This window comes from Rhyacophila brunnea, unplaced genomic scaffold, assembly GCF_057557595.1.
Source record: "Rhyacophila brunnea isolate RB1 unplaced genomic scaffold, BYU_Rbru_1.0 scaffold_6, whole genome shotgun sequence".
Taxonomy (NCBI): domain Eukaryota; kingdom Metazoa; phylum Arthropoda; class Insecta; order Trichoptera; family Rhyacophilidae; genus Rhyacophila; species Rhyacophila brunnea.
The window spans coordinates 7,223,331-7,248,188 of record NW_028233276.1 but is presented as its reverse complement, the minus strand read 5'-3'; the positions used below and the strand labels follow the sequence as shown (position 1 = coordinate 7,248,188).

At 33.1% G+C, this 24,858-nt stretch overlaps 1 protein-coding gene across 5 annotated transcripts in view; it reads right to left on the bottom strand.

The window, feature by feature from the left end:
- LOC147065167 (fasciclin-3-like) overlaps window positions 1–24,858 on the bottom strand; it is a 672,541-nt gene that overhangs the window by 181,263 nt on the left and 466,420 nt on the right. Inside the window, exon 1 of one of the 5 annotated variants that reach the window (XM_085956862.1) lies at window positions 6,326–6,346. The exons of the other annotated variants lie outside the window; for them this stretch is intronic. The gene's annotated coding sequence lies outside the window, so the exon portion shown is untranslated. Of the gene's footprint in view, window positions 1–6,325; window positions 6,347–24,858 lie in introns of those variants that run through there. 5 annotated transcript variants of the gene reach the window in all.

The following is a 24,858-nucleotide window of genomic DNA, read 5'->3' as shown; positions in this document are numbered from 1 at the left end:
AATAATAAAAACACATTCGGAGGAGTGAAGCACTACAAATTTTCGGTGCTCCGGGTAAAACCCCATTGCTCCACTGCTCCGCTCCAGCGCTCTAAATTATATTACCTAAGGGTCGTATGCATGAGATTCCCAAAAACCTTATAGGCTATATACCTACTGCACGTTTGTATGCATGAGTACAAACGTAATTAGCTGTTAAGTGACGTCACGAATGTGACATCTCATGTGTCATGGTGTTCGTATTATGGCAATCTTATAAAATTTCATTCCCCGATAAATAATTCAAAATTTTGAAATTGTAAATGTGTCTGAAAGTGTGCGAATGATACCATATAAATTTAATAATAATTATAAATGAATAATTATTATGAACTTTAAATGATTTATCAGTTATTTTATCACATTTATTTTATAATTCTATTGTGCGAAAGGATACAGTATTACCAGTAAACATTTCCATATGGCAATACATACAGTTTTTGCCGGTAAAACTTGACGTGAAAGTGACAGATTGAAGCAGCCATTTTGAATTTCGCGTGACGTCAGATTGCTTACGTCACAAACAGTGTTATACATTATATGATGGAACATCGGTTAAATAGCTTATAAAGAATTGGTGAATCTCAAAGATTAGGTATAAAAACAAATTTTGAATATTTAAATTTTAAAGTGTTAGTAGCAAATAACTTATATAGGTACTATGAATAGTAGGTAAGCACGGAATGGAAAGCAATGGGTCAATCAATTATAACAAATTAACCAATAAGTTATATAATATACAAACAGTTCATAATATGACTCCCTTTAGTTGTAGTCTAAATTTATTTAGAAGGGTTTTCGAACTTCTAGCCTCAGCGTCGTGCAGATTTATTCTTGTCAAATATTCAAATTTAGAGCATAAATTTATTTAATAGTGATGGCAAATTTTGGCAATTACATTCTGACACTCGGATAGATTACTCACTCGAAAGCGTCTCGAATGAAACAATCAAAGTGTTGAATTCGCGAATCACACTGCGTAACGCTGGCACTTAAACTTTTGTTTGCAGTTTAATTAGATGTAATAATATTGTTAGTAATAGATTCTGCCCGCAATAGAGGATTGTCAGAATTTTCTTCTTCACAATCCGTGGGTTGCAGTTTGAAGTCCGTGTCAGGAAATTTCACATTTATTATATATCATTTCATATTCAAACACGCGCGTTAACATCATTTTACTCCCTACTTCAATTATAGTTTGTCAATTTATGGCTACGGCCGTATATTGTAGCTTAACCACTGGGGAATGCCATAAGAAATGGCGTATTTCAAAAAAAACTACCTTATTCTTAGGTAAATAATTATTATAAAGCAATCATTATTCGTAGGATGTTTATCAGTTATCACACATGAATGGTCAAAGACATAGCTTATAATTAGTATCTTTAGAATTATCTTCAAATGTGTTAATCTTGCCCATTTTTTGAATAATAAAATGCCTAATTCTTGTCAAATTTGGGATCACAGAGATTATCAATATAATTTTTTATCGTAAATATTTCACTATAATAATGTCGATATAAATTATACTGATGGTTTTATAAATGCGTTTAAAAATTAATAAATGTAAAAAATCTTAACACCACTGCACATTTATGTACTGAAATATGACTATATTCTAAAACATTAGAGCGAGAAATTTAAAAGAATAATATTTTATGTAATAAAAATACTTTATGCAGTCATCAAATGTTTGAAATAAATATAAAGGATAATAAGGCTTCAAAATTATATAAATAGATTATCTACTACGTTTAAGGTATGTCCAGGATCATGCTTTGAAAATAGAACAAAAGCTCAATTTTGACCTACGCTGAGCATGTCCCCCCTTAATCGCATAATTTAGCACAAAAGATTTTTTCGTATGGGGCCCCCAAACATGTCAGAGTTCCTTTTCTTTCCTATGCTACTTTTTAATAACTTAAGTAAACTCAGTCAAAGCTCATTTGAGAGTCTGGCGACTTTGGCGTGTGACTTGGGCCCATACTTCACATCCAAACGTAGGGCTTCCTGATACGCTCGATTAAGACCGAGTGTTGTGCGGGGTGGGTTGGTTTGGAGGGGTCTATGTTTTTGTTGTCAGAGTCCCGGTTCTCCACAAACATAAAACCGGCACTGTGTTTAATTCCAGGGTGCGGTTATAATACTTTGAGCAAGTGACAAACAAACATTTATCATAAAGAATCATGCAAATCAGGAAGATTCGCAATGGATCATATCGTCAATGAAAAAAAAAGTGTATGGCATATATGGTCTAGAAAAGGTGAAGCTAATTTACTATAAATGTAGGGATGAGAAGCTTTTTAAAAGATTTTTGTTTATCGCAAATAAATTGTCAATTTTAATTATATATTTTCTATCGATTCACAGTCAAAAAAGGAAACAATTTATGATAATACAAACATTCATGGTTTAAATTGATCAAGATATCGAGCGAATACCACAGCAATGGTCGCTGTAGGGTAGTTGATTCACGTGGATGTTTGGATTATCATTATTTTTAAAGTAAATTTCATCGGGCGAAGTTGGCGATAAAATCTTCACTTAAAATTATTGATATTTTATCCAGACGATGATTACAAAATCAGAGTTTCACTTACAGTAGTATACGAATACGAAATTAAAACAACTTGACCGATTCGGTGAAATATATATTTCACCGAATCGGTCATAAATATTGTATGTATGTTTTCCAACATAGGTATATCAAACCGCTACGTTATAAATTAAATATATCGAATAAATTGCGCTTCTGCCAGATGGGGTTTCCTCATCAAAATCGCTTAAACAAATCCCAGGTTGTAATAAGTGTTATTACGAAGTGATTCTCTATCTATTCACTAAACTTAATTTTATTTTCGAATATTCGAAATTTAATATTTTTCTGTAAATGCTGCATTCAAATCTAATGGTATACCTACCTCCTTGCAGATCATGCCGTCCTGATACTTTTCTTTGATACTCTCGCATTACTACCCCTAAACAAGATATTATATAATTATATGTTTATACTAAAAAAATCAGTGTGTGTACTTATGTAAGCGCGTTAGAAGTTATACTTCTTTGGCGTAACAAAACAAAACTTGTGATAAACTAGATTCTTTGATTAGCTCTTAATTATCTTGTTAAATTACAGACTCAAGAAAAAGGACCGCTTATTGGAACGCCGTTGGTATATTTCTATACACTTTAACTTATATTACTAACTGACGTTTAATCGTTTGTTTACGTAAGGAATTGGCCAACTTGGCAAATGGCCAACAATAATACATTCGCTGCCTAGGCAACGGAACAATTCTAAACTATAATATTATACTGTATAATCGTCACGATTGCAGTATCATACTGCGGCATAAAGGCAGTGCGTTCGGCTGATAACCGAACAATCGGTGGTTCGAATCCAATCGAGTGCGTTTTTTTTCGTGTGAAAAAATAAATCATGTGTTAAATGTCACACGCCAAAAATACACTCTGATCTGATTTTCCAAACGGGTCAAAAGAAGTATAACTTCGAAAATAGAAAATAACAAATGAGGCACGTGGCGTAAAAAACAAATGTTTAATTTAATTATAAATGTAGATACTCACATGTTTAGCAAAACATATTATTGTTAGCTGAATTCAATGACAATGAATTAATTTTGATTCATTATCAACACGACCCACTGTTGAATATCTATTTTTTAATCCAATCTTCATACAGTTGAAGTAAATCTAACAAACGAAGCAAAATCATTATTAAGAGTAAAATTTCAATCCATATTAATTGCTATTTGAATTAGATTCTGCATTCTGGATTCTGGTAATACTTTGATTTATTTAATCGTCTCACAGACACTGCTATCTACAGAATGCTTTGGTGTCACGGTGTTCAAACATTAAACATCAATGACTCTGGTATAAGATAAAACACAGTTCCAGTATAGCACTTTTTTGGGTAATACTTGAGTCAAATAATTACAAGATAAAAAGAACTTTTTATAAACCACGTTTTTAAATTTTCTATTGAATCATATAAACTTGACAATTCTATGTATTAATAATTTAGGACAAATAAGGCAAATTGTCAACAAATCATTTTTTTGCTATTTTACAACAAACAAATATAGAATACTGAAATGTCATTTTGATTTCCATAGTAACGCACGTATATATTAATAATCTAGTTGCTAGGACCACCCACTTAGCAATCAATAACAGTGGATTAGATTACGGATTTATTCCGAAATAACTTTTCATACGAAACAGAATTAACTGAAAATGAATTCAATTCTACTTAAAGATGGCTAAAAGTAGTAAAAGAATGCATTGGCATCGTGTTCTGATATATTATAAAAGTTTCAAATGTCTAGCTAGTCGGGAAGTTAGTTAAAAATCGATTGCAAGATTTGTACTGGATAAACAACCACCGGACAAACAAGAATACGAGCTAAGAAAAATGTGGTAAAATAAGGTCGCATGTCTAGGTATTTTGATAGTAATAGAACAAAGATATTGTATGTCCAGTTTTTGTCGAAATTGAGTAAATATACACAAAACATTCGTCTGCATCGTATCTTTATGCTGTAAAAATATTGTACGTTCAAATAGAATATTTGAGAAGATATTCTATCTTTAAAATACATAATAATAATATGTCCATCTCTCATTCATCTCTAATCTTAAAATTTGATTTTCTCAAAACATTAAAAACTGGACATACAATATTTTTACACAAAACCATCGAAATATCCACTGGACAAACACATTAAAATACAAACTCTTTAAAAAATAGGTACAAAAAGATAATGAATGAAATTTTATTTGACAAAAAACCCGTCGAGGGAAAGGCTAGTGTATTATTAGTTAGCTGTGTATGATATTATTCTAATTTATAATATAGGTATTTGCACTTATAATTCGTGTAATAGTATTGTGGCAATTTAGGGAACAACGGATCACACGTAAGCAACACGAAACCGACGCGAGCGCCACGCAATGGCTGCCATCGGTCACTAGGGATTGCAATACCGAATGTAAATGTCAATACCGGTTTTTCGGTATTTCTTATTGAATACCGGTATTTCTTAAACATAAAAAAACAGAAGTAAGTGCTTATCAATATATATAGCTATTAAAATCTTTTTAAAATATTATTTTATGGCAAAACCCTACATCGGTAAGTACCTACATTTATTATGTTGACAATAAAAAATATGTATTCATCACAATTGCAGAACTAGTGATTTATGATAATGATAATTTTAACTAAAGCCCTCAAAAGCTCATCAAGTGCAAATAAGTCCCGGCTGCAGGAAAAGCTTCTTAAATTCAACGCTTGTTCAGTCATTAAGAATAAAATTATAGAATAATTGAATATTTTTGTCACGATCGTTGTCGATCACGGTCGTTTCGTCACGGATGTTTTCTATTTCTATAAATATATTTGATGAAATTTGTTTCATTATTTTTTCACCTCTGTTGGATTCACTCAATATATTTGCATTTTAGCACCACATAACTTTTAGCCATTTTTAAATAAATGAGTGATTCCAAAAATTTCGGTATTTTGGATTTTTAAAACCGGTATTTCGGTATTGATAAATACTGGAATACCGGGTTTGAAATACCGGTATTGCATTCCCTATTTGACACATCCTTCTTTGTTATTGGATCTAACAGTCCAGCGGGTCTATTCTATACAAAAGGTGACTATCGACCGCTAACGTGCTAACGTTTTAGTATTTATTACATACATTTTATATTGAAATATTATAATTGTAATTATATTGTGATCAGTTAATCAGTCGAAACTGTCTCTCTCTCGCTCTCTCTCTATCGCTCATGCTCTAAATCTTAGCACAGGCAGGTGGCATGCCGTTAAAATATAGCATTTAATGCAACAATTAATACCAGCTAATTGCAATTGTTACAATACGTGTTAATAATTTGATACAAACATACCCTAGTTATCGGTTTTAGCGGACGAAAGCAGCCTTTTGTATAGAATAGACGACCCGCAGTTACGTTGAATTTGTCAAATATTTCGCTTGTTCATAAATTCATGTACTTATTTAATTTAATCCAATGCGTCCAGTAAACTGCCACAATAGCAAACGGATATTACCTATTTATATGAAATATTATTTTCGTTTAGCACTTTATCGATATGATACTTCAAGATATTAAAAATATCTTTGGAATCATTTTTTCAACCTCTGTATGTAATAATATTATGTATGGTGTATTAAAAATAATTGGTATTTTAGAATTATACCACTTTAGTAGAAAAAATTCAGGTACTTACACAAAAAATGAAATGACCTCCTTTGCGCTTCTTTCTTTTAAAACGTTTCTTTGGGGTGATTGCAATTGAACATTATTTTCCTTACCTGAAACATAAAAAAGCATACTTAGTTAAAAATGATTACAGAAAATGCCAGTACTCATACATAATTGAAGATGTTTTTACAAAAAAAAAACAACCAGAGAAAAAAGTAAAAGGCATTTTTTCCAGAGAGAAAATAAGCAGATTTGTAGAATTGAGATTGTAGAATTTTCGAATAGTAATTAATTTGTAGCTGCTTTATTTTACTAAAAGATAGTATTAAAGCAGTTTAGAAAAGTACGAAATAAATACTTATATAGTGAAAAGAGAAAAATCAACAATTTTGGACAACACAATCAAAAAGTATTGCTTTTTTTGATCATGTCCTAATACATGATATGATCATATGAGCCTCCACAGAGTAGAGGTTTCAATTAACAGATTTTTGTTTTTACGAGAAATGGATGTCAGCCACTTGCTTAACCTATTGGGTCCATACTCTGACTCAAGCACAAATTGAAAAAAAATGTGTATTTGCCAGACTTAGGAATCGAATCGGGGGACCCACGATGCTATAGGCCGACGTTTAAGCCGCGCGGCCATCGCGGATATACGACGCTACACTAAAATCTATGTGTTCGAAAGTGATCATGGGTAGTATAATTAAAACACCTGTTTTCAGTAGGTATATTTCGACCACGCATATTTGGCAGCTCTCCGCACGTTTAATACAACTGTCCGAGCTGGCAAGGAGATATGGCCAGTGTATCGTTAAAATAGCCGACTATCCATAAGTCGCTTACTAGTCAGGTTGGCTTAGTGGTAATGCAGTCAGCTGAAATGTTCGCTCGGACGGAAGTACGCCGGTTCGCTGTGCGGGACGTGTCCTAATCCTACACTGCTACTATACAAGAGCGAAATGGCGAATGGAATTATTGCGGAAGGCTTTGTGACAATTATTATTCACATATTCGTTAAAGTTGACCAAAATAATGATAATATTGTTGTCGGCAAAAAATCATATCTATAAATTTGAAATGTAACATGTCGACTCGCTCGCAGTGTTACTTAAACTTATGAGTGAGATCAAACGGCACCCTGCTGCGTTCAAAGTTATTATTTATTTAATCATAATCAACTAGCTATAACAACAAATATATTATTACGTTTTATACGCAGCGGAATGATGTAAAAATATACTATGCGAAGTAGGTGACGGAAAGCTCCGTAGTGAGCTTACAAAGCTCTCTCGTGAGCCCTAGAGTCGTATAGAATCAAAAGAAGAACTTGATAATGTACATAATTGAAAAGCTATACAGTATACTCCTTACGAACTCACAGTGCAAACTTCGGATACATTGTGTAATAATATGGTTATTTGATTCTTAAAAAATCAACATCTGTTTTTTCTCATTCAGAAAGAGAAAAAAATATAAATCACATGGCGAATGTTTGTAAGTTAACAAAAGATTATACTCATTAAATCAAAAAGTATGTTAATAATAGATTTTAAAGTTATAAAAAACGATATAAGTATTATCATACATGATGTATTTTTGAATATTGTATCAGTGTCCATCTTTTCGATTCTTCTTCTTTCATTTTAAACTAAACATCAAACCATTGATAAAGTCATTAAGTTATAAATTACTGTGATGGTTATGTAATATTGATAGAATGACGACAACACACGTGTCGGGGTCTAAAAGCAGACCACGAGAGAGGTAATTGACTTTGGGGATCCAAAGTTTCAATTCATCTAATAGGTAAACGTGTTTTTTTTCGAAAATGGTAACCAATACATACAAAAAGATTTAATTAAGTTGTAATTGAAAAAAAATGCCATAACCTTACTGTATCATATTTATTAGTAAAAATTGATGCAATATGCTAGTAAAAAGCACCCTTTATCAACGTTTCACATCAAAAATGTATAGTAACATCGAGGGGCTGAGGTAGGTTATTAAGATTCGACATAAATAGGGCACACTAAACTTTGTCACTCATACTTATTTATTTTCATTGAACTAAGAATACATTTTGCAGATGGTGCAGATTAGATTTTCAAATTGAAGTAAACGCTGTTTAAACAAAACCACAATAGTTTCGGTATTACTATGGGCTATCCGCCAAAAATTCTGCACATATTTTCAGTCATATCGTACCTACAGATCAATTCAATGACATAAACTTTCTTTAACATAGAAACTTTCAACTTTCTAATTTCTTCGTTTAGTTTTTTGAAAACTTGTTTTTGTTAAGAATGTTAATTAGAATCGTAAATTAATTACTAAGTCTTCTGCCGACCATGACAACATTTTCAATTTATCCCGTATACAACAAAAAATTAAAACCGAAAAAGCACTAATATACAGATTGGATTTACAGAAAAACCTACTTTGATGAATGTAAAATTTAACAACTGAAAAATTACGATAATACGCAAAACGACTTTTCCACGCCCGTGGCTTACATATAAATAAAACTATATAAAAAATAAACGAATAATAAATATTCCAGTTGAAATGATAAAGTATTCAATCCGGTGATTTGAGCTGCCGTTTGCGTCTAGATGAACGAAAAAAAAAAATGATAAACAGAACAGAATTTTGGTTTGTGTGTATCAAAAGCAGTGCCACGTACAGAATTTTATAGAAATGGGGTAATAATTTAAGATTTTAAAATATATTAAGGCATGAAAAAATGAGACAAATAGCTAGCGACTGGGTTCTGTGAAGACTGGGTCCAGAACTGTGAAATTTACCAAAAACATGTTCCCCACGCTGTAGTAATTATGAACGCTACGGAATAAAATATAGTCCTGTCCGATTGCATTACTTAATAATTCCCTAGATATTAATTAGTAACCTTCCCTTTACGATGCTTATAAAATCCGTCCGCTCCGGTGATGTCATCTTCGGCTTCCATACGAGATTTACAATATTACAGTAGGTAAATTTTTAAATTCGGTCATAATCAAGGCCAGAACAAAAACGATGCATGAGTGCGAGTGAGAAAGTATTCGGCACCCTTATAATCTCTGCGACACGCGCTAGAGTAAGATAAAAGGTCTACATATTTTTGAGTCAGTTTCCAAAAGTATCGCTGGCAAATCGTGGTGAATCGCTTCATAGCATCGATAATCTGCGAGTTCGTGTTGCTAAATTTGCTATTTTTTGTGTTAAACATAAAGTCAGTGGTATATATTTTTAGTTAATTAAGTAGGAAAGGTGGTTCTGCGTGTTGTATTAAAATATGGTAGCCGTACTGATAAGCAAGAAGATGGTATTACGTTTCATAGGTAAGTTGATACATGTTCGTGACAATTTATTTGTATATTATTATTTATTTTAATATCAGTGACCTAGTGTTTCTTTAAAATAACTTAAATTATGGATATCTTCACCTAATGGTTGCATTTTGACCGCTTAAAATACTATATAACGTAAAAAATAGTAAATTATATTTTAATTCTGAGCGTCTAGTGCTAGCACTTTTTTCGAGCACTAGCGAAATGTACTATGGTCTCGAACATTTGTAGGCGAATGCGTTCGCTCGCCCACAAACCAAACGCACGGCACGTAGCTTCATTTAGCAATGCAACGGGTGGCGTCTAGATGTATCTATAGTCTAAGGTCATAATACTATCTTGTTCGCACCGCTTACTTGTATGTTTCTTTCTAACAACTGCGTATGCCTCTCTTTGTCGCATGTACTATTATAATTAGACCTATCCCTTTTGATCGCAACGTAATACGACGCTCTGTTTGCAATTTGCGTTTATTTTATAATTTATGAGAGGTAAATAAAATCTGATGGATATCTATCAATTATATGTATCTACTGGATATAGATATCGATTTTGAATATAATAATATTTCAATTAGATGTACTTACCTAATATTGATGATTCTAGTAATAGCTAAGATACTAAGGCTATACTTCAGTTGAAGCATGGTCTAAAAAGATCGTGACTAGGATGCGCGGATTGTGCAAATGACGCGAGCCGAACGAAATATAATTTGTCATAAAAAATCAACATGCGTCCATTTAATGTTATGTTATTGTTATATTAGTAATAATAATAGTATATTGATTGACATGTTTTCTTTTTTAAGTAAATGGGTAACGTCTTTTTAGTCATCTTTACGCGATTTAAGAATATATTCCTCCGACGCCATCACAAAACAAATTGACATGCTTACACCTCGACTATCGGTCTCCGATTGGTGACGAGTGAAAAATTTCGTCCAACTTACTGTTGAAAATTATTTACCGTTTCACTTATGTATGCTCTTCGACTAAGTGCATATTAACTGAAATATTTTCAGTTTATTGAAAACTGGTTAACCTAAGGTTACATTGCAGTAACGGGAATATTAAAATGAATAAAAAGACCAAATAGTTAACCTAAGGTTACATTGCAGTAACGGGAATATTAAAATGAATAAAAAGACCAAATAGTTTATTATTAAAACGATTCTGCGAGCGAGAAAACCGTCTCAACACTGTTAACTAAATGTAGGATTAAAAAAAAAAAGTTAATATACAGTCATATTAATTCGTTAGAGCTGGGCCACACCTGGCGACTCCGGTCTCGAGACCAGTCGCCGTGTCCAGACCGATGTATGCAGTTATATGGACCATGCCACACCTGGTCGCCCAGTAGTCGCGCAAGCAATAAAGTCGGGCGATAAGGAAAATCTCGTTCTTGCGCTCGGACTGGTCTCCCGGTCTCTCTGGTCGGGTGATCGGTAGCGATGTATGAAAAAATATAGCATTGTATTGAGCGCTGCCACACTGGGCGATCAGTCGCGGGCAGCCACGCCGCGGAGAGACGTATTTTTTGCATAAATTGCGTGTACATTCATTATTAATATTTAATGGCTGCCTCTCTGGATGCATGTAAGTCGTACATTCATTATTATTATTTAATGGCGGCCTCTCTGGCGCCTGCAAGTCGCCCGAGAGACCACAGTCGCGCGACTGGTCTCGAGACCAGAGTCGCCCGGTGTGGCCTGACGTGGTCAGCAATGCATTAGATAAGTGACTCTAGAATTCCAAAGCAGATGGTAAATGTAATTCCGAGAGGGAAGAGACCCATGGAAAAAATATTGGTGAAGATATCAGAGAGCTGTTGACTATTGGATGAGAGTAACGGAGGAATAAGTATTTTGGAGACCAGGACGTAATTTGGGGTGTACCGCCATCGAAGAAGAAGATAATCATTTATAACATCCGCACGACCCTGCTTTTTATATCCATAAAGGTGAACACACACACGACACACACCGTACAAATATCGTTCGCAAATAAAATAAATTTAGTGTAAATATTATTTCTTCTGGTTCAACATTGTACACGTAGATAGGAGGAGCACCTAAAACATTATTTTCTATGTGGAAACATAATTCAATGGGAACATAATAAATTGTGTTGGCGTATGGAGTTTTTCGTTTTATTTTCCAAAACATATTTATGTATGCTGCAATAAGAAACGTATCGGGATTTTTTTTTGGAAATTCATTTCCTGCGTATTGGAAACGTGGAACACAATATTTGATAAAGAAACACAATTTGATATTGTTATAGTACCTATGTAAATGCGAATAAGTATCGAAATGGAAAATTTAAATTGCTCCTGGGGGTGGGTAAAATAAGAAAAACAAATACATACCTGTATTGATTGTTTTAATAAAGGATTACAAGGTTACATAATAATTAAAAACTTTTTTATCGTTACCTTATAATATATATTTTGCTCTGCTAAGTAAAAAGACAGTGTTATTGGTTTTAGTGAAATGAGAACCTAAATTTTAAACTAAATTTTCTCTTATATTATTTTAAATTATTGGGTTGTTTTGATATAATCTCTAGATATACACTGTCTTTATAGAGATTATGTAAAAACAATCCAATGATTTTATATAATATAAGAGTAAAGATAGTTTAAAACTTGGGTTCTCGTTTTACTATAACCAATAACAATGTCTGTTTACTTACCAAGACAATATTTGTCTTGAAATATCTGTAAACCATGAGAGAAAATATATAATGAACATGTGTATGGAGATCAAGACAGGGAGAACACGTGTACAAGCAAATTCTTAATTTGAAAATCGGATGAATCGTTCATTTTAATTCGGTCGTGAAATGACAGTTGCTTACACTGTGGTAATAGCATACATAGTATCAAGCAATTACTGAGTTATTCAAGAGATTTGTGCGAAATTATAATAGAGATAGGGTAATGTAACTTAAGCGCGAATCAAATTGAGGTGCATATCATGGTGCATATCATGGTGCATGTCGCCTACTGTCACGCTGTCGCGGCGACAAATTTAGTCTATGGTTTCGTCATTTTGCAGAATATTATGAACCATCACCATCTCTGTAAAGTCACTGAAGAATGACAATGATAAAGAGTGCCTACTATAATGTATTAGTAATTTGAATTATTATTAACTATTCATGCTAATTTCAATTAATTTTAACAGTTTCTACGTGTGCGTACGTTACTTGCGGCATGACATCCATACATAATATTTTGAACAGAACTCAACCTGCAGACCATAGATAATAGACAACATTCTTATCGAAAATACACGGTGATAACCGCTAAAAACAAAAAAACGTGATTTCAACATGACATTCGAAAAGTGTAGACATGTGGAATATGATAAAAACGTTCAAAACGTTACACAGGTGTCGATGCAGTGCAGTTCAACGTGAGGTGACCTCATTGTTGTTCTGGTTATTTCGGTAAATTTTGCCAACTGACAATGTTAGGTAGTTTAAACGTTCAAAATGTGCAATGGGATGGGAGCATCAGTCTGATAACATTTTAAACACCAAGGACAACGACATTACACACATCTTAGTAGTACATCAAGTAGCGGCTGTTTAATGTGGCGTCACGTGATGGTCCGCGACATCCACCCCAATTTTGGTTCGCGCTTTACTGTAACTTTAGGCAACATGTACAATAAAAAAATAGAAACATTATGGATGAATTATGGAAGATAAAGAACAATCAGCTTCAGGTTATCACTCAAAAAATGAGTTCAGCGATGGCGTTCTCGGAAAAGTCAGGATATTCTACAAAGACTTAGGCAGGCTGGTGCAACATTTCATAAATAAATAATAAGGGCTGTACACCAGACCAAAGACAGTAAGAGTGGGCACATGCAAAAACGTATATGTGACGGAACGAGACAGAGAAAAGACGTATGAGAACCGCTTGGTAAGTAAAGGGTCTCGGGTTGAAATCCATCTTCTGGCAAAAATTCAAATTGTCTTTCAATGTGTGTTTGAATCCAGAGCATGGAACTAATAGTTTGAGGAAGTGGCTACGAAACCTCTAGGCGGCCAAACTCCACGCCGGATTAAAATTATAATGTAAAAAAAACCAATTAACAAATTAAACAAACTACGAGCAGAAATTTATCTATATTGGAACTAGGTATACTAATAAATCAAAAACTCAGTCATTCGCGTTGTAATTCTGTCATAATAAAATAACATTAATAATTGTGTTAGCATTTACTTGGTAGGTAGGTAAAACACAATTTCATAAAATAATAATACTTGTAAAATATTTTAAATCCTACGTTTTAGATTATTTTCTTTTCTTTCGACCATGTCCGATCCAAAATAGGATCATATGGGCCTCCACAGAGTGGAGGTTTGTATTAACAGATTTTATCTTTACGAGAAATGGATGTCAGCCACTTTCTCAACCTATTAGGTCCATACTGTGACTCATAAACAAATTGAAAAACAATATGTGTACTTGCCAGACCCAGGATTCGAACCTGCGACCCTCGACTCTACAGGCCGGCGTTTTAGCCACGCGGCTGTTTTTGGATTAGATTTTGTTTTAGATTATTAATTGATAGCAATTTCGGTTGTCACATCGTAGTCAACACTGCCAATGGCGTGAAAACCGAAATAGCTATCTATTACAAAATTTCACTAATAATAATTTAATTAATATCCAGCGACTAATAAACCGACCGGCAGAATTTAATAATATTGATCTTATTATTTCGCCTTTGAGCACTAATTATTCATTTATCCACATTTTAAATATATAATTTTGAATTAAAAATTTGTTTGTTAGTGTAAATATATGTTATATTGTATATTTTGTGCCAGTCGGCAATGCCTTTTTGAAACGTAAGATACTAGAATATCAGTAATATTAATCTATGTGGAATAAGTACTATTAATTGTATTTTATTTAAAATAATCGTATAGTATAATGTATTTAGTAATAATTTTATGATTCAGAATCTTCTGATATCGATCGTTATTTTTTTTTTTAAATGTTTACGTTTGACTAAAAAAAATATATAAGCAATAATCGTTGTTAACATAAGAAAGCGAAAATGGGAACCAAAACGCTAATTGCAAATAAACAAAACCAGCAAACCGTCTCTAACGTTAAGTTAACGGTTCAAAAATTAGGTACATATAAAAGAAGAGTCTTGGAGCTATTTAGGACAAAATCGTGCAGAGATACTGTTCTAGCAAGCAAGATATAAGATTATTATTGAAGAATCATGCCCACGATGGTTAATGTACACAGCAGGTGTATTTAATGGCAGCTTTGAGGTCAGAATATTCGTTCTTATGAATACCTGATGTGTATTAATCTAATAGGATCAGATAATTTTAGATTCAGATCTTGTCACTCCACTGGGAGATAAATGGCTTTTAAATCATCATCTGTAGATTATAATATTATCGAAGGTTTGTGAGTAATTATAATTTGATTTCAGTGAGTGGTATATAATTCATTTTAGCTATTACTGATGACAGACATGAAGATTGATCTCAATACTAATATTACGGTGTGAATTCAATAAAACACACATATGCTGCGTAAGATAAATGAGCCTATATTGAGTCATAACCTGGAGCTCTATAAACATTTGTAAGAATCATGTATCTTCACGTTCGTTAAACTTTGAGTCCGATGGACGGGCCATGTAGCAAGAAGGGTATTCTGGATAGAAAACAGGACGATCGGAGGTCGACTGGGAGGCAACAACGATGCTAGAGTGGCCGCTCCAGTCGCCTAGATGAAACTGTTGCAGGATAGGGGAAAATCGAGTAGGTTTGGGTCCGCATTTCACTGTTAAGCCAGTGATGATAATATATACGATAAAAAACAATGTCTGTCCGGGATTAAAATGCTAGACTAGAGCGTTGAAATTTTCAGAGAAGGTTTCTTGGTCAAAATTTGGAGCAATGGAAGAAATTTGTAGCTTGATTCAAGAGATATGAACATTTAAAGTTTTACACATATTATCATTTATTAATGCACTAAAATTGCATTGAAATATTTACTCGTCATTCAAAACATCACCACTTTTGGTTTAGGAAAACATTTAATACTTTGGATTAATATTTCTGTATGTTTTTTTTAATATCCATACTGGTAAAAAAATTTTTAGAAAGGTGAGTAACGCAATAGCATCATTGTTTTTTTCTTCCTTTGTATTCTATGTCAATGACATTATTAATGAACAACGCACTCAATACAGTAGCTAGCAAGTAAATTCGCGCATTAGCGATATTCGCACATGTATAGGTAGACGTCACGCAATTTCCATTATGCGATATCACGCATCAGGAATTTATAGCAATATCACTTTTATTGTAATGGCGTTAGAACAGTGTTTCTTGTGTCAATATTCATTTGAGCGAACCCGTTCGAGCCGAACCATTCGGCAGACCCGACCAAAAGCATCGGGAATTTATAGCAATATCACCTTTATTGTAATGGCGTTAGAACAGATTATGCCATTCGGCAGACCCGACAAAAAAGTGAGTGTCATTTTAGACTACCACATTTAACACTAGAAACGAATTTCAATAGTATAAGGTGCTTAGTTTCAAAATAGAAGACCTGTATGATCAACAGGGTCAGAGCTAATCAGACTAAGCTGATGCTGTGAGATGGTGAGTGAAACGGATTTAACATACTATAAGGTTAAATCCTAATCCGTCTGCATAACGTTTACGACATTCAGTCAATGGGCAGCGGCATCTATAGGTCTATTTTCAAAATCATGCCGCTACAACTTTTATTTGTGTTTTTGTGCTTTTATTTATTTCAAAATTATTCACGTTTACCCGATTTTGGGTATTAATTTACTCGTGATTTAAATAAAGTTACTGATAAAAATTCTCATAATTAAATAAATAAATAATATACTAATATTGTACGCCCGTTGGTTGGGCGCAACTGTTGTTTGAGTTGTACGATCTCTGAGTTTGCTAGGTGCACTCACGACTTAGAAAGTGGCATCTTCTTTGATGCTTACAGTAATAACTACGTAAAACCCAGCCCAGGTTAACGTCAACTTGCAGTAAATGGCTATAAAGATTAATCTGTTTTTTACTACGTACATTTTTATTATATGTTTATATTTATGTGTTTTCTAGAGTTCATCACAAAATTTTGGACAAGATTTGAATTATGTATATATATTTTTAAATCAGAACCGTATTAAAACAGTTTTGACAATATTTTGAAAATTAAATTAATATATAATAAATCTGGTTACATGTAAGTTTTACGTATGCAGTTCATCGTGGGACACTTATTCGTGTGCCGCAGTACGTGAAACATGAGTTCGTATAACATTTTATCAAATGACGAGTTCTTCGTTGAACATTTCACCGTGGAATACATTTGTACGTATGTTACAAAATGCGGCGAAATTTGCAAATAGTACTGTTCCAATTAGATTAACCCTAACCTAACCTAGTAAATACATCTCATAAAACTTGCCTCATGTTGTAGCATACGTACAAATATACTCCACGGTGAAATGTTCAACGAAGAACAGGTCATTTGATTAAATGTTACATGAACTCATGTTTCACGTACTGCGGCGCACGAATAAGTGTCCTGCAGTGAACTGTTTACGTAAAAATTTCCGGATACGAAAAAATCTGCAAATTGCCGGGTTAAAGAGATACTTGGTCGGTCCTTGCATATATGAACAATGCTATACACATTTGGCAAAACCAAACCCACTTAGTATCCGCGTAAAATTGTAGTGCCGCGTGTCTTAACTCTTAATGATGTTGAGAGCAGCTATTTTTAACACTACAATGTTAAATTTATTGGTTAACTCTATTGAAAAAACGACCTTACATAATATATTATATTACATATAAACGACCTTACATATATTATATAGTTACAGATAATCAATGCTAATGGATTACATTGCTGTGTCATCACTTTTGTGTAAATAAACCTCACTCTCCAAGTTATTGCAAATATTGGATGAAGCACTATTTATTATAAGTCTAAGGGATGGGAAGTCGTGGTCACCCAAAATATGACAAAATACAAAGATAGGCAGTGGGGACGATCCTTAGCCGTGAGGGTACGACCAAGAAAAAAAGATATTTAAAGAAAAAGATTTTAGAGATAAAATCATATTATTTACGTCTTGTGAAAACAGTGCTCAATGTTAAATTATGTGGCTAAAATTCAGACAATTGGCTGTGTATACGATTATTACCTGTGCGGATATATTTACAAGCTTATTAAAAAAATTAATGCATCAACCATAAAGTAAACAAAATGAAATACAAAAAATATCTGAGATTAAAATATATTCAGCACATGTATATAATTCGGTATCTCAGAAACATATCTTCCAATCAAAAAAATGGGACTCTAACCCAGCTATTGGATTCTTGTCAAGCATTGCCTTTAACCCCGTTTCACACGCAACGAATAATATCGCGCGATATATAATCGTCCGTTAATATTCGCTGTGAGCGCAATAAATGTAATATGAAATATCTATACCTAACTAAAAACAAAAGAGAGAATAAGTAAGACGAATTGTTTATAAGGAAGAGTAGGTAACCTTTTTTTATTTTAAATGAATTAAAACGAATAAATAAATAGTGAAAAATATGTTTATTGAAGACCTGTGGTTGATTTTAAATTAATATAATTTCAACAGCACTTTCAATTAAGTGAATAGCTACTTCAAAAGACGGGATCGGGACCCAAAGAGATAACTTTGCGGTAAATTTATATAACAATGAAACGTGAGCTATTTTGTTTAAAAAAACTAATTTTGTCTCTATTGAATTTGATTACCAAACATCTTCTTCTCGAGATGTTTGTGATCATCAGACCCTTGCAGAAAACTATGATTTTTATTAATTACAGTGATCAGTTAGTTATACAGCCGTACCATAGTTGTAACGATCACCATCTACGATACATTCAGTCGTACGGTTTATTTATTTGCTTATTCTGTCTCATACACCCTGCCGTGCTGAGTGAATAAATATATTTACGATAGCACATAAGCACTCACTCGTAGTCACAACAGAAAACTGAATGAACACGAATTCAAATTGATAATCTTAATAAACTATTGAACAAGATTTGAGAATATAATATTCTTTATTTAACATACTAATTGAGAACACCCACAGACCTGTTTGGCGCACTATTTTTTCGAATGTAGGTATACTTAACAATGTTTCTGAGGTGTTAATAATTTTAGTTATCTATGTATATATTTATTTGAGATCACCGACCAATCCCCAGGCCAATACGGCCAATAAGGCCAGACGAGTACGAACGATGAGTATTTTAGGTATATTTAGTATTCAATTATTAACTCAATATTCTAATCTCAGAATTAAAGTGTCACAGTTAATATTGGCAACAACTGCATATTGAATAATATTGTTAAAATTTACTGTATTGAGTAAATGTAAAAATATTGAATATTAAGTTTGTTATAAATGAATCTTCAATAAAAATGACAAATTGCAGCTAATTTATACGCAAAGTCGTTACAAGTCGGTTGTGGGAAAGCCAGCGGCAAACACGTTATGAAAATAGCCGATATACTGGATTATTTGTTAGGTTGGTTTAGATTAGGTTAAGCTAGGTTAGGTTAGGTTAGGTAAGGTTTTCATTCTTGAAATTGATGAATTTTGCCAAAATCGGCTATGGCAATTAGCGCGGTTCCCGACTGGCTTCCCCATAATCGACTTGTACCGCAAAGTCTTAGCGATCAATCCATATGTATGAACTATGCAAAAGTTATATCTGTATATTAAAATGCATTACTGTTATTAAAACATTTAAATGAATCAAGTTTCGCGAATTCAAGTTTAGAACGTCACGATAACTCTGTTATTCGGCAGCGATCGACGGCCACGGGTACTCGTGCGGAAATTGGCAAAGTTAATTATATGTGAGCGACGTAAATGCAAGATCTGCATCAGTGAACTCGCATTGAAAATCACGATCAGTTCAGATGAATCGTGAGGCGTAACTATTATCACTGACGTCATCAGAAAGAGGTTAAGTCGAAAATGTCAATAAATTTCATCCTATCAGAATCTCCACTGGCCTAGCTGAATGAAATAAAATTTTGGTCTATAATAATAAAGGAAAGATACGAGTGATTGTAATCATGCCTACTACCTGTGAAAAGCATTATAAACTCAATGTAGGTTATCGTAAACAGTCTTTTATTTTTATAATCTTTTGTGTATACAATTTGAGTAGATGTTATATTGTATTTAGGAAATACGGCTATTCAGTACCTACTTATCTGTAAACTATAATATTATTTAACCCAGAAACAGTATAATTAGTGTTCGGTTTTTTTTATCGTTATTTGACGTATTTTATATGAATTTACGAATTAACCAATACTATATTTCGATGACCCAGTATTGAACAGCAACAACTAACTCAAAAAACGTAGTTTTGAGATAATCATGACGTTTTAATATATACACAAGCTTTGACAAGTTTTAAAAGGAAACATGTCAGATTGTATCTAATTGAAACGTATGGGGCCAATCGTCGTTTTAAATGGAAACAATTCGAAATGAATCTGTACAAAGATGGTTTTGCTTGAAAGTGTGTAAAATTTCATATGGGTTTTTGGCTCTCAAGGTATCTAATTTTTTTTTTTAGAATTGTTTCTGTATAAAACTGGAAAGAGGACATTTTTACTAATATCTCGAAATGTCGAATTTTACACTTGTTAACCGTTGAATTAACCAACCTGTCACTGGTTGAAATTTAAATGGCAGCCAAAACGTGTCTGGAAAATTGTAGGTTGGTATGTCGTTGGCTATATCACAGTTCATCGGAGATGTTGTATCGTAAATCGTTCGCCGTATATCGCCGATCAAATTAATGAGTAAAAAAACACTTAAAAATACAGAGGTAAGGGAAAAACAGAAGAAGATATGTAAGTAAATAAATTGGAAATACAATCATATCGTATGTATATATATATATATATATAGATATGTATATAAAATTGATTCAAAAATAAGTCATAATAAATATCTGATAATATTGATAGCGTTATTATCACATATTTGATACCAATTAATATTATCAAATCTTGAAATGAAATGTTCTTATTGAATCTCATTAAAATCTAAAAAAAATATTTTTATTTATATGGGCAGTATTATATAATATATTGTGTAGTGTTTCTGTGTTATTTCGTGAGGTTTTTGGTCGACAATTTCGCAATTATTGCATTGTATGTATGGATCTCCGAGAGTGTATCGCTTCTTTCCCAGTATTTGGCAGTCGTTAATGACATGCCATACTGTTTGAGAGGTGTTGCCGTCACATGGACAGGAGTCGTTGGCCCTAGGGATTGCAATACCGAATGAAAATTTCAATATTGGTTTTTCGGTATTTCTTATTGAATACCGGTATTATTACCGGTATTTCTTTAACATTAAACAGAAATAGGTGCTTATCAATAAATATATAAATATTGATCATAATTGTAGAACTAGTGATTTTTTTTACAAATAATTTGAATATATTGATAATTATAACTAAAGCCCTCAAAAGCTCATCAAGTGCGAATAAGTCCGGCTGCAGGAAAAGTATCTTAAATTCAACGCTTGTACAGTCATCAATAATTATAGAATAATTAAACATTTTTATCGCGGATATTTTCTATTTCGAAATAATATTATGATAATTCATCGCGACAATTACTTATATAAATATATTTGATGAAATTTGTGTCATTATTTTTTCACCGCTGTTGGATTCATTTAATATGTATATTTGGATTTTAGCAGCACATAACACTTATAATTCATTTTCAAAAACGTAAACGAGTATGCTTTCTTAATACCAAAAATTCCGGTATTTTCGATTTTTAAAACCGGTATTTCGGTATTGATAAATACTGGAATACCGGTTTTGAAATACCGGTATTGCAATCCCTAGTTGGCCCTCAGTGTTTTTAGCTTTACCCTTTCATACTGCGTGTTCACAGTGTAATGTTACAATTTAAGTTGAAAACACAGTATTATCCACGTTATGTTTATTATTGTATCAAAGCGAATCTTAATATCCCAATGGCCATAAAAATATAAAAAATGTATATAGCTAACTATAGTTGTGTTAGAATCAAATATACACTAAATATAACTTTGGCAACGCTGCAATCTTCAATTACAATAATTTAGAATTGAAGTTTCCTTTATCTTCTCTTGAGTCTTTATTAATAATAACAGTGGTTTTAAAAAAGAAACTAGTACTTTACTTCCACCCAGACAATAAAAGATTTTTAAAGCCCTGGTAAAGTTTTGAATTAACACTCCACAGACATCACGATTCACCTAACAAAATCGTGAGGTGTAATTGATCCTATCGGCCTGACGCGCATTTAAAGAACAATTTGTACCAATTAAAAGATAAAATTGGAAATTATTTTCTCCAGGCATAACTGTTGGTGTTTGATTGTTTTTAAACTCAACAAAAAATTGCTGAGTAATACCGACTGACATAACTCTACAGTTTTTTTTATCTAAAAAAAACAACTTATTACTTCTTATATTCTTTTTAATTTTTCAACAATTAATTTACAATTTTTAACACAAGGCCGTTTTTATTTTCACGCACAATTTTAATTGGTAACAAAAACCATAAACACAATAGGTTTTAGGTACTATATCGGTTATTTTTGAGAATAACCCGATAACTACATTTTTGGTAGTTTTATTTTAATAATAAAACTTGGGTTACTACTATAGGGTTACTATTATCTTCCATTTGTAAACACTGATATCTGTATTTCATTTATTGTAAATGCTCAAAACGCCAGGTACCTAATAATATGATGATATTAATTATTGTATACGTTATAATCGTCTTTATTTCAACTAAATATCTTTCCGTCAAAATCTTGTTCGTTTGTGGATTCGCCCACCCTATCCACAGTAGGTACCAACCTATATATTTTGAACACGTATGGCGCTTGATTGCAGATGAAAGAAGAAATAATAACAGTCGTCAAGTTTATGAAAAGCGTGAAAGTCTGTCTATTCTCATAAAGGTTTCATCAAAATACATTAATTCAGAAATGTATTCATTCACGTTCTAGTTGCACGTGTATGCTAAAAATTTGGATGATGATACTAGCATAAATTTTAAGGGTGTTCTCTCTTCTTGGTCGTGCACTCATGGCTGAGGATCGTGACCACAATTAAAATTCGCCATTCTTTGAGCGACCAAGATTTTTCATCCTTCTCGATCTTCCACTTCTCTCAGGGCAGAATGGATGGTGCCCCCAGTCAACTCTTTCAGTTGGTCGCTCCATCGCGCAGACGCTCTTTCTCTGCTTCGCCTTCCCTGGAGGTTACCCAAAACTACCAGTCTCTCCAGGTTGTCCGGTCCGCGCCTGACAATATGTCCAAAAAACTGAAGAATTCTTCTCAGACATATCGTCGAGAGCCGTTCCTTTACCTTCAGTCTCTGGATGATTGACTGGTTCATCCTGTGCTCTGTCCAAGAAATGCGGAGCATTCGGCGCCAACACCACATTTCAAAGGCATCAATTGCCTTCCGTTCTCTTGCCTTCAGGGTCCACGACTCGACTCCGTATATAAATATCGAGAACACTAATGTTTGCACAAGCATCATTTTTGTGGCAATCGAAATTCCCCGATCCTTCCATATAGTGGTAAGGCGTGTCATCGCATTTTTTGCAATCTGTGTGCGCCTTCTTATTTCCGCTTCGCATCCGCCCTTTCCACTGATGGTCGATCCCAGATATACAAACTCGTCAACTGTTTCGAGGTTTTGGAGTGTACTTGGTGTTGGTAGAAGGTTGGCCCGATCAACAACCATTAACTTGGTCTTATTCCTATTAATAAGGAGGCTGTATTTGCGACTCTCTTCCTCTACTCGGGGTGTTCAACGATCGTTATTCCACGGTATTCACCCAGATAACCGTGGCGAAAACGTGGTGGATGGTCAACGGACAAAAGTGACACCGGTTGACTTCGGGCTTCGTAAAGCTAAGCTTATGGCGAGTGCATGGTGAATGGCAGGAATTTCTCCACAGAAAGCATAAATAATTCCATGAAAAAATCTCTAGATAGTTGAATATGCATTGTGAATTTACTATTTGTTACTATAGTTGTTTACTATTGTACTATTTGAATGCTCTCGTGCCCACACGAGTTAATTTACTATCTTTACAAGGAACATCATATTGTGAAAGGTGTGGGTGTGGACAATCAATTTTGAATTTACTATATTCTTATAATAACCAACAGGTATATTTTGTATGTATTCACGAATACAATAAACTCTGTATTATTCGGGTGCGGTTATCCAGGTTGCGGGTTATCTGTGTATGAAAAAGAGAAAGGTTTCAATATTTTCAATATTAGATTTGAATATAACGGTATGATAGCTTTTAAGAAAATTCGTGCTGATATTATTCAGTAATAATTGTCAAAAGATTTTCAAAAACAAACAAAAATCACAGATTTTATTAATACATAAGTATATAATACGTAGTAAACATGCAAATTAGTCTATATTAAGAATATGTATTTAGCAGTATTTTAAAACGAAATAAAAATGAATATTTTTGATTATTAATGACCCAGTGACAGTTTATTGCAATGTTATAAAAACCTTGAATATTAATACTTTGTAACTGTCAGCGCATCTGTTCTATACAAGTCTGCAATCGGCGGCTATCGAGGGTAGTTTATCATATTTATTTATTGAAGCGGTTTATTGTTACCGTCTGAACTGTCAAAAAGTGCTGTTTTAACAGCACCTATTTTGGATTTGTTAACTTTTAGAGCGAGATAGATAGTGTTGACAGTTTAGACAGCTAACTTATTGTAACAATTACAATACCTCATTACATAAATATGATTAACTACCCTCGATAGCTGCCGATAGCAGCCTTCTGTATGTATAGAATAGATGCCAAGAATATATTAACAATTATACAATAACGGTTTCATGTTTCTAGTTATGTTTAATTTAATACTAATTTTATTTATATCATATAAGATACAACGTTAATCTTTAAAGATTTTTTTTTTGTTGATACATCGTTTAATTTTGTAAAATAGTTTTTATTTTATATTATGCACTGTGCTTAGTATAATAAATTAAGGATTAATGGTACTATTAAACCGGTCAA